General features: G+C 35.8%; 1 pseudogene; it reads left to right on the top strand.

Annotated features, from left to right (window-relative positions):
• Positions 1–1,225: 1,225 nt before the first annotated feature.
• Positions 1,226–8,519, top strand: LOC147497098 (uncharacterized; annotated as a pseudogene).
• Positions 8,520–8,835: the final 316 nt, after the last annotated feature.

Here is an 8,835-nt window from a genome sequence, read left to right as displayed (position 1 = left end):
TTATTCTAGAAGTATTGAGAGGAGAGACATTAAACTACTTCAGTACCAATTGTACAAGAATAGGAACCACAACGTGTCACCAATGATGTACAAGAACAAGAGGTGATTCATTGTAGTGGGAGGGTTGTCAGATAACCTAACAGGTAGATTGGTTTGGGAATGTCTTTAGACATAACCTCTGATAACTAAGATCCTTATCCCTGGACCTACAATGAAGTACTCCAAGATAGAGATGTCATATCTTGACAAAAGGCAATGAATTCTGAGATGGAATCTATGGATTCTAATCAGATCTGGGAGCTTATAGAGCCACCCAATGGTATAAAACCCATTGGATGCAAGTGGGTATATAAAATGGATGTCAAGATAGCTTTCCTTAATGGAAGTCTTGAGGAAACCATCTATATGGAGCAACCAGAAGGATTCATTGAAAAAGGTCAAGAGCATCTTGTTTTGTACAAGAAATTTGATGGAAACATAGTGGTAATTCTTGTGCTTTATGTAGATGACATCTTACTCATTGGAAACAATGTGAAAGTGTTGAGAGACATAAGGGTATGGTTATCCAAACTATTTGATATGAAGGACTTGGGAGAAGCGGGTCACATCCTTAGGATCAAAATTATAAGAGATCACAAGAAAAAGGATGTTGTGCTTATCTCAGGCTACATATATTGATATTGTGTTGACTCGTTCTAACATGCAAAACTCCAAGAAAGGTTTCTTGTCTTTCAGGCATGGAGTTCCTCTATCAAAGGATATGTGTCCCAAGACACCAAAAGAGATAGAGGACATGAAAGCGGTTCCTTATGCTTCGACTGTAGGAAGCTTAATGTACGCCATGCTATGCACGAGGCTAGACATCTGCTTTACCGTTGGCATGATTAGCAGATATCAGAAGAACCCAAGACAAGGGCACTGGACTGCGGTAAAACATATACTGAAGTACCTGAAAAGGACTAAGGATTATATGTTAGTATACCATGTAGATAGTTTGGTTCCCTTAGGGTATCTGATCTACACTATCGCGGAAATCCTAAAAGTATTTCCACAAATGAAGAATGGTAAACGTCCACACTATCGTGGCTTACTACTTCTCGGTGTGGAGGGTACTGAAGGGTCAGATAGGGACAAGAGTAAGTCTACCTCAGGTTGTGTGTTTACCTTATGAGGTGGAGCCATAGTATGGAGGAGTGTCAAGCAGAAATGCTTGTCTGACTCCACCATGAAAGCTGAATATGTGGTAGCCACTGAGGCAGCCAAAGAATCAGTTTTGGTTCTGGAACTTCTTGTAAGCAAGTAAACATATTGAGTGCAAGTACCACCTAGAAAAGAGGAGATGTTTATGTTACCAAGATAGTATCAGAAGATAACCTAGTTGACCCCTTGATAGCATGTTGAAGGGATGGGAATTAGATGCTTGGCAGCATAACTTTAAGTATAAGTGGGAGATTTGTTAGTAGTATACTAAAAAGCAATGCTTTGAGTATAAGTAGGAGATTGATAGGGTTATATACTAAAAGCATTACTTTTGTATTAACTCTAATTCTTCATTTTTTGAATGAGAATCATATGGGCAAATGTTATACATATTATATATGTTATTAGTTATATGCATGTGTCTAATACTTTATGTTGTAGATGATATGGTGTGAACACACAGAAGATCATATCATCAGTACCTTATAAAGTATAAGTAATCGTTCACAACCTAGATGGATTTGGAAAAACCATTAGTACGGTTGTAGTATAATCTGGTATTAGTCTATCTTGACTATAGGATTACACTAGTACACTTTGTGTGTATTGAACAGGACCAAGTGAGGTTGTTTCTCTTTCTACTGACTGTGTAAGAGAACAAATGTCTCTGTTATTATGGATGCTTGTCCTCTTAATCCGGATATAATAACAGGCACTTATGTGCATTGTACATTGCTTTAAATCATCAATGAGTGAGATTCATTTGTGAATCAACAAGCTCGATGGATTGGGTAATGACATTGTATTTAAGGTGTGCTGTTGATTATAGAAGGAATCCATGACCCGCAGGAAGTCGGGTTGATGATGTCCCCTTGAGGAGCTCAAAAAGATTGTCATGTAAACCCTGTAGGTGGATTTATTCCGACATGACAATGAGGTTGAGTGGTACTACTAAAGGACATAAGAAGTTGATTAATGTAGTTGTCAGTAACTTGACTTAATTAACATACATTCAATATCTTAAACACGGGGAGATCTATGAGCATATAATATGGAGCCCATAAATGCTGACACGTAATTTGGGATTAGGGCGGTAGTGCAACAATGGCCTTTAGTGGAATAAGCCATTTGTTGACGGACTTGGGCTGTGTGTTCTGGGCGAACATGGGAAGCCCAAACCCGTCAGGAGGCCCAACCCTAATTTCTCCTTATGGTCCCTGTTGTAGCCTATAAATAGAATACTCTTTCTTTTGGCCGAAATTAACTATTCACTGTATTAGAAAAAGAGGCAAGGAAAGAGAGATCCAGAATTGGATCTAGCTTTGTGAGAAAGAAGGGGGTTGGTAGATCGTTGTCCACACAATGTCCAATCTATTATAAAGGAATACAACAAAAGATCAAGGGGTTGATTGTTGATTCGGATTCATAAAGCTTGGATTCTCAGAGTTATCAAAACCGGATCTAAAAGGTATGTTTTCTATATCCAAAATTGTGAGAACCCATTGATTCCGCTGCGCGTGGGTTCTTGCGGTTTTTCACAATAACGGTTCCTACAAAAATACCCTTCAACTCTATTGATGTTTGATATAAAAAGGAAGTTAGAGAACAATGTTTGTTTGTGTTTTTATGTTTTAAGTTTGTAAACCATGACCAATGTTGTTGGGGTTTTGGGATTTAAACTTCATTGCCTTTTGAAAGATAAGAATCCTCCTCAAGTTTGAGTTCCATCAATATTAACAAAACCCAATTTGCTAACCTAGACAAGAAACCTCCTCAAGAAAAATTCAATTACAAAAACTAAGCACTATTTAAACCTTAGTCTTATTGAATTTCTAGATGCAAAGTCACTAATTAAGTCTCCATAATCCTGCTTTTCAGCCATAGAATTTTCAATGGATAACATATATACCTAAACCATTTAATCTTTCTTGTGACATGGTTGACCGAATATAAGACTTGATCAATTTCAAATTTGAGAAATTTCTTTCTGCTGATGCGATGTTAACTGGTATAGTCAAAACAATTTTGTAAGCAACCCATGCATTTGGAAATTTCTTCGTACACTTCGAACTTCTCAAACCTAGGTTTAAATGAAGAGATGGCTTGATCTACGAGGAAGAAGAAGTAGTAATTAACTCTAAAAGATTCTTTCGCTGATTGTGGTACCTCTTCACAAACATTTTCATCGAATTGTTTCTTTCTATGAATGATCCATTTCAAATGAAAAACGTACATGTTCAATTTCCATTGTAGTTGTAATCTTTTTAGCTTCCTCCATAGCATCTTCAAACCCAGTTTCTCTATACATTTCAAAAGTAGAAATAAGTCTTTTCAATTCACCTACTACAACATCAATCTCCTGCATGTCTTCAGTTTGGAAGCTTTTGCTAATAGAGTTAACAACAAACAATAAATAATGCCAAATAAACCATTTAATCTTTCTTGTGACATGGTTGACTGAATGTAAGACTTGATAAACTCCAACTTTGTGAAATTTCTTTCTGTTGATGCGACATTAACTGGTATAGTCAAAAAGATTTTGTAAGCAACCCATGCATTTGGAAAACAATTATCTCGTGATAGTAAATGATTCAGCACATCGAATGCTTTCTTTGTGTCATTATGTAAAAGAACTCTCATGATTCTTAACTCATTAAATAAATCTTTTCATCAATATCACAAACTTCATCATATTTCAAAAGCTCTTCAAGTTGTCGCAAGAAGTCATTAAACTATTTAGATCTGAAGACTTTAACTTTTTCAAATCAAACAAAAAACCAAAAATTTCTTCATACACTTCGAACTGCTTGTTTCGACCAAATATGATCAAAACACTAAGTGGTGATGAAAGAGATGAAGAACATAGAAAAGTAGTTAGAAAAGTGATGGTGATCGAGAGAATGATGAGACTGTACCTTTTGGTTGCCTACGTACCCAAATTATCAATAGGATCAAGTCTCAATAACGTAGTTCCTTATTATGAAAAATAGTTTGGTATTTATATGTGTACAGTAGAGATTTCTTGTAGCACAAATAATTGTAATTGAACATGACTCTTAATTGATGATTATCTCTATGATAAGAAATGAATCTGAACATAAATTAATGTACGTAAGTGGCAAGCTATGTGGCTAGGGTTCAGCCTTAGACACATGAGTTAATGGGCCTGTACATCAATCCATGGTATTCCAAATTGGGCCTTAGCCTTGTTGATGATTAAACTAATAAAGTGGACCCCTACCAATGGACGTTTGCCACGTAGGTGGGGGGTTGAAACACCGCCCCCTCTTTGGCATGTGAACGAAGTTCTTATGGCAAAGAAGAGAAAAGAAAATCAGCGAGGAAAAGTAATGAGAAAAAAATAATAATAAGTAGAATGAATAACAAAGGTGTTTCGACAAAATATGATCAAAACATTAAGTGGTGACAAAAGAGATGAAGAACATAGAAAAGTAGCAAGAAAAGTGATGGTGATCGAGAGAATGATGAGACTGTATCTTTCGGTTGTCTACGTATCTAAATTATCAATGGGATCAAGTCTCAAGAACGTAGTTCTTTATGAAAAATGGTTTTGTATTTATATGTGTAGAGTAGAGACTTCTTGTAGCTCAAGTAATTGTAATTGAATATAGCTCTCAATTGATAATTATCTCTTTGATAAGAAACGAATTTGGACATAAATTAATGTACATAAGTGGTAAGCCATGTGGCTAGGGTTCATCCCTAGACACATAAGTTAATGGGCCTGTACATCAATCCATGGTATTGCAAATTGGGCCTTAGCCCTATTGATTAAACGATTAAAGTGGAGATCCTTACCTATGGACGTTTTCCACATAGGTGGGCGTCGAAACACCGCCCCTCTTTGGCATGTGAACAAAGTTCATATGGCAAACAAGAGAAGAAAAATCAATAAAAAAATGAAATAAGAAAAGAGTGAACGGAATGTATAACAAAGTGTAGTGTGAATGCATACAATATAATTGGGGAGATGTGAGATGCAAGTTATGTAGAGTTATGTAGGCAACAACAAATTCATTGTGAGATGCAAGGAATGGTTTGCACGCTATAAGGGACGTATGGAACTTGTTGTAAAGATTTAAAGAGGTGCACAAAAATCTGTATGGGCGGGTCAATGATTTATCATAGTTTGAAGCATGGTGATACAAAAGACCTGCCAAAAAGCTTGGCAATGAAAGAAGACAAAAATAAAATAGAAAGAGTTAAAGTGGCATGTGGCATAAAAAAGTATACGGAAAGCAGAGTGCAATAATAGAATCAACTATGACAGTTTGAACACATGTGATGAGGATGCATGGTAGAAGTAGAATTAAAGGTAGTGGCAGAAAAAGTAATAATAAGAAGAAAAGGAAGGTAAATACGAATTGGATTTGAAGGTGATAGCAAGGGCAAGGACTAGCGTGAAGACTTTAGCGACTAAAAACTGGATGCCAACTTCTAATTAGTTAAGAATTCGATCAGTAAAACCGATACAAATCCAACCATCAACATAAAACTAGATCTAAGATATATTATATAAGTGCTTGCTAAGTTCCAGATGCAAAATAGTAGAAGGAAAAAACTAAGTGTTTAAAATGAGACAAACAAGGTTTATGGCGATCATAGAATTTTAGAGATGGAAAGAAGTGGTAGATATAGAGAACACATGAGGCCGCGACGAGGGAACTGAGATCTAACAAAGTTTATAGTGCCGAACAATTTATGAGGTAAGACTCACAAATGGCTCGACAAGTTCGTTATTATCGCTGATTGTGTGAATACCATAGAGCTGAAAATTCTTTTGATGAAAAATAAAAATAAAGTATGGGTTTGCTATTGAATATTATTGTTATGTTAGAAAACATACTTGAAGAAAACTGACAGTGTTATTGATTTACATAGTTGAAATGGAATATAACGAGACGCCCCAATGTAGAGAAAAACAACCCCAGTGCTAACTGAACTTGGCAAAGATTTTGTCGTAGCGATAGTAACGTACTAAGCGAGCATAAAAATGACCAAACTTATATTGACGAAGCTGAATGTGGTAACTAAATCAGATTTTGTCGTAGTAATAGTAACATACTAAGTGAGCATAAAATCATTCAAACTTAAACTGAGGAAGCTAAACGTGGTGACTTAGTCAGATTTTGTCGTAGCGATAGTAACGTACTAAGTGAGCGTAAAAGCGTTCAAACTTAGATTGACGAAATTAAACGTGGTAACTTAGTCATATTTTCTCGTAGCGATAGTAACCACTACAACAAATATGACATCACTAATTTTACATCACTTTTAGTATCATATGAAAACTATGACATCACTTTTCTCAGCATGTGATGTAATAATTATCACAATTTTTTTTTAATATCACTTATTTCAAAAGCTGATATAGTAGAGTTGTACAATATCATTTTAATAAGTGATGTCGTGATAGTGATGTAGTAACACATTTTTATGTCACTCACCGTATCACTTATAAAGTGATGTAATATCCATGTATTCCACATCACTTTAAAGGTGTTGTTACTCACCGTGTCACTTGAAAAGTGATGTAATATCTATGTATTCAACATCACTTTAAAAGTGACTTTGTCAAGTTTTCGAAATCACTTATATAATGTGACTTCCAGAAGTGTTATTATCAATATACCTCTTAATTAGGTTAATTAGTTAGAAAAAGACCATCGAAAAACATTAGGTTAAATATAAATGAAACAAGGCACGCGCTTGGTTTGCTAGACCAGACTAGCCTCCCTTAAACGAAAAATAGAAGTAAAAAACCATGATTTGCTTATATATAATTGTAAACCGTCGTTTCACACTTCCATTGTGTTCTTTTTAAATTTTTGGAACTGAAGTTAAAGCGTCAAGGGCCTCTAACAGTACTCGAATACTAAAATAAGCCCATGTTAACTAAACCGGGTCAACTAAAACAAAAAGTCACGACCCATTTTTTTTCTAAGCAAAGGTTTTGGCTCAAGAATACTCAGCGGGCAGTGCTATGGCTTATTCTTCCTGCTCAATCTCATTCTCCCATCCCTCGGGTAACCATAATTACTAAATATTTTCCATATTAGTATCATGGTTTCCCCAAAAAGAAGAATATTTTTCTATTGATTTTGAGAGAGAGCGAAAGAATCATCGTCTACTCTCAAACCCTAGCTATGTTTTGCACTCTATTTGAGGAGTCGGAAGATTTTTGCCAAGAAAATCCAATTTTTGCTGACCATATTGTAAACAAGTAAGATTATTTTCTATATTCCATTATTTTCAATCTTGTTTGGTGTTTTTAAGAGAAAAAAAGCACTCTTTTGAATCTGGCTTCCCCCAATTTAAAATGTTTGTTGAATGTAGTCCACGAACTTGGGACACCATTTACTGCGAATGAAGCTAGAACTTCATCAATTATCAAGCTCGGACCCGGTGAACTTCACCATTTTTCATCCCGGAAATAAGTAGAGGCGTAAAAAAGAAGATTCATTAGCTTCAAAAGCGGGGAATCGGATGATAGTTGCTCAAACACGGATAGTGAAGATCTAAGTCCACCTTCAACCTGGTCAAAGTTTGGTGAGACACGAAGTTCTTCAATCTTCAAGATACGCTTGGTTTCAAAAAGGCTAGTAAAGACTGTTGAGTGGTTCTTGAGAGACAGCGGAGGAAGCAATCCATGAGCTTGGTGAACGATGTACTGGTGATACCAAGAGTTTATCTTGTAGTACTGAATGTGATGTGGTTTCTGAAATTGATGAGGGACAGAACGTCATCTTTAAAGCGAAATCTTTAGACCGTGCTATTTCAAGAGAGGACACTTGAAAAGACTAGAAGATTGGACAAATTGAAACCGTACCATAGTCAAGATAGCTCCCATAACTTGAACAAATAGAAGTCTCTGAGTTCGTTTCAAAAGACTGATGAATCAAGTGGTTCCCACAGTAATGACATGAAGTCTTCCTTGGAAGTGTTGGATGAGTTGGAAGAACGATCGTCTCCATAGCACCTAGGCCCTAACAAACATGTCGTCAACCAATCTTTGGGAATCAACACAATAGCAAACCCATATTTGAATTTCAATTACCAGTAACAACTTCGTGACATCTCAAGGTCAAAGGTCCAACAACAACAACAACATCAGTTTACCTACTATTCCTGAAAATTGGAGCATTGACATTGCCAAACTGCACGCTAGCTACTGGGCTAATCTTTCGGTAGGTAATGTCCAAGATCCCATTGCTAGATTAAATTTCTTGATGACCTCGGCTTATCATTTACAGTCTCAGACCGTGGACCTTAACCAATTCTATGGAAAACCTTGGTAGGGGTGGTGCAAGATATATGCTATATTGATTAGTTCCTGTCTTATGTGTTGTAATATTGGAAAATGTATGCTTTGTGAACTATGTCCTACTATCATTTATTGTGTTATATATATACAATTGTGTGATCTTTTGGCTAAGGATATAAACAAATGTGTGATTACTTGTGAATCTCTAATGACTTCTAGGTTGAAATTGTAATGGATATGATTCTTGTTTACCTATCGATCTACTATATGACAATTAATCCCTTAAATATATTGAAGAATTCTTAGAACTTATGTAACTATTTTGTAGAAAATTCTTCTTCAAGTGTAAG

Source organism: Coptis chinensis, chromosome 5 (genome assembly GCF_015680905.1).
Source record: "Coptis chinensis isolate HL-2020 chromosome 5, ASM1568090v1, whole genome shotgun sequence".
NCBI lineage: Eukaryota > Viridiplantae > Streptophyta > Magnoliopsida > Ranunculales > Ranunculaceae > Coptis > Coptis chinensis.
The sequence above is the reverse complement of the archived record's forward strand: the minus strand, read 5'-3'. Positions and strand labels throughout refer to the sequence as shown.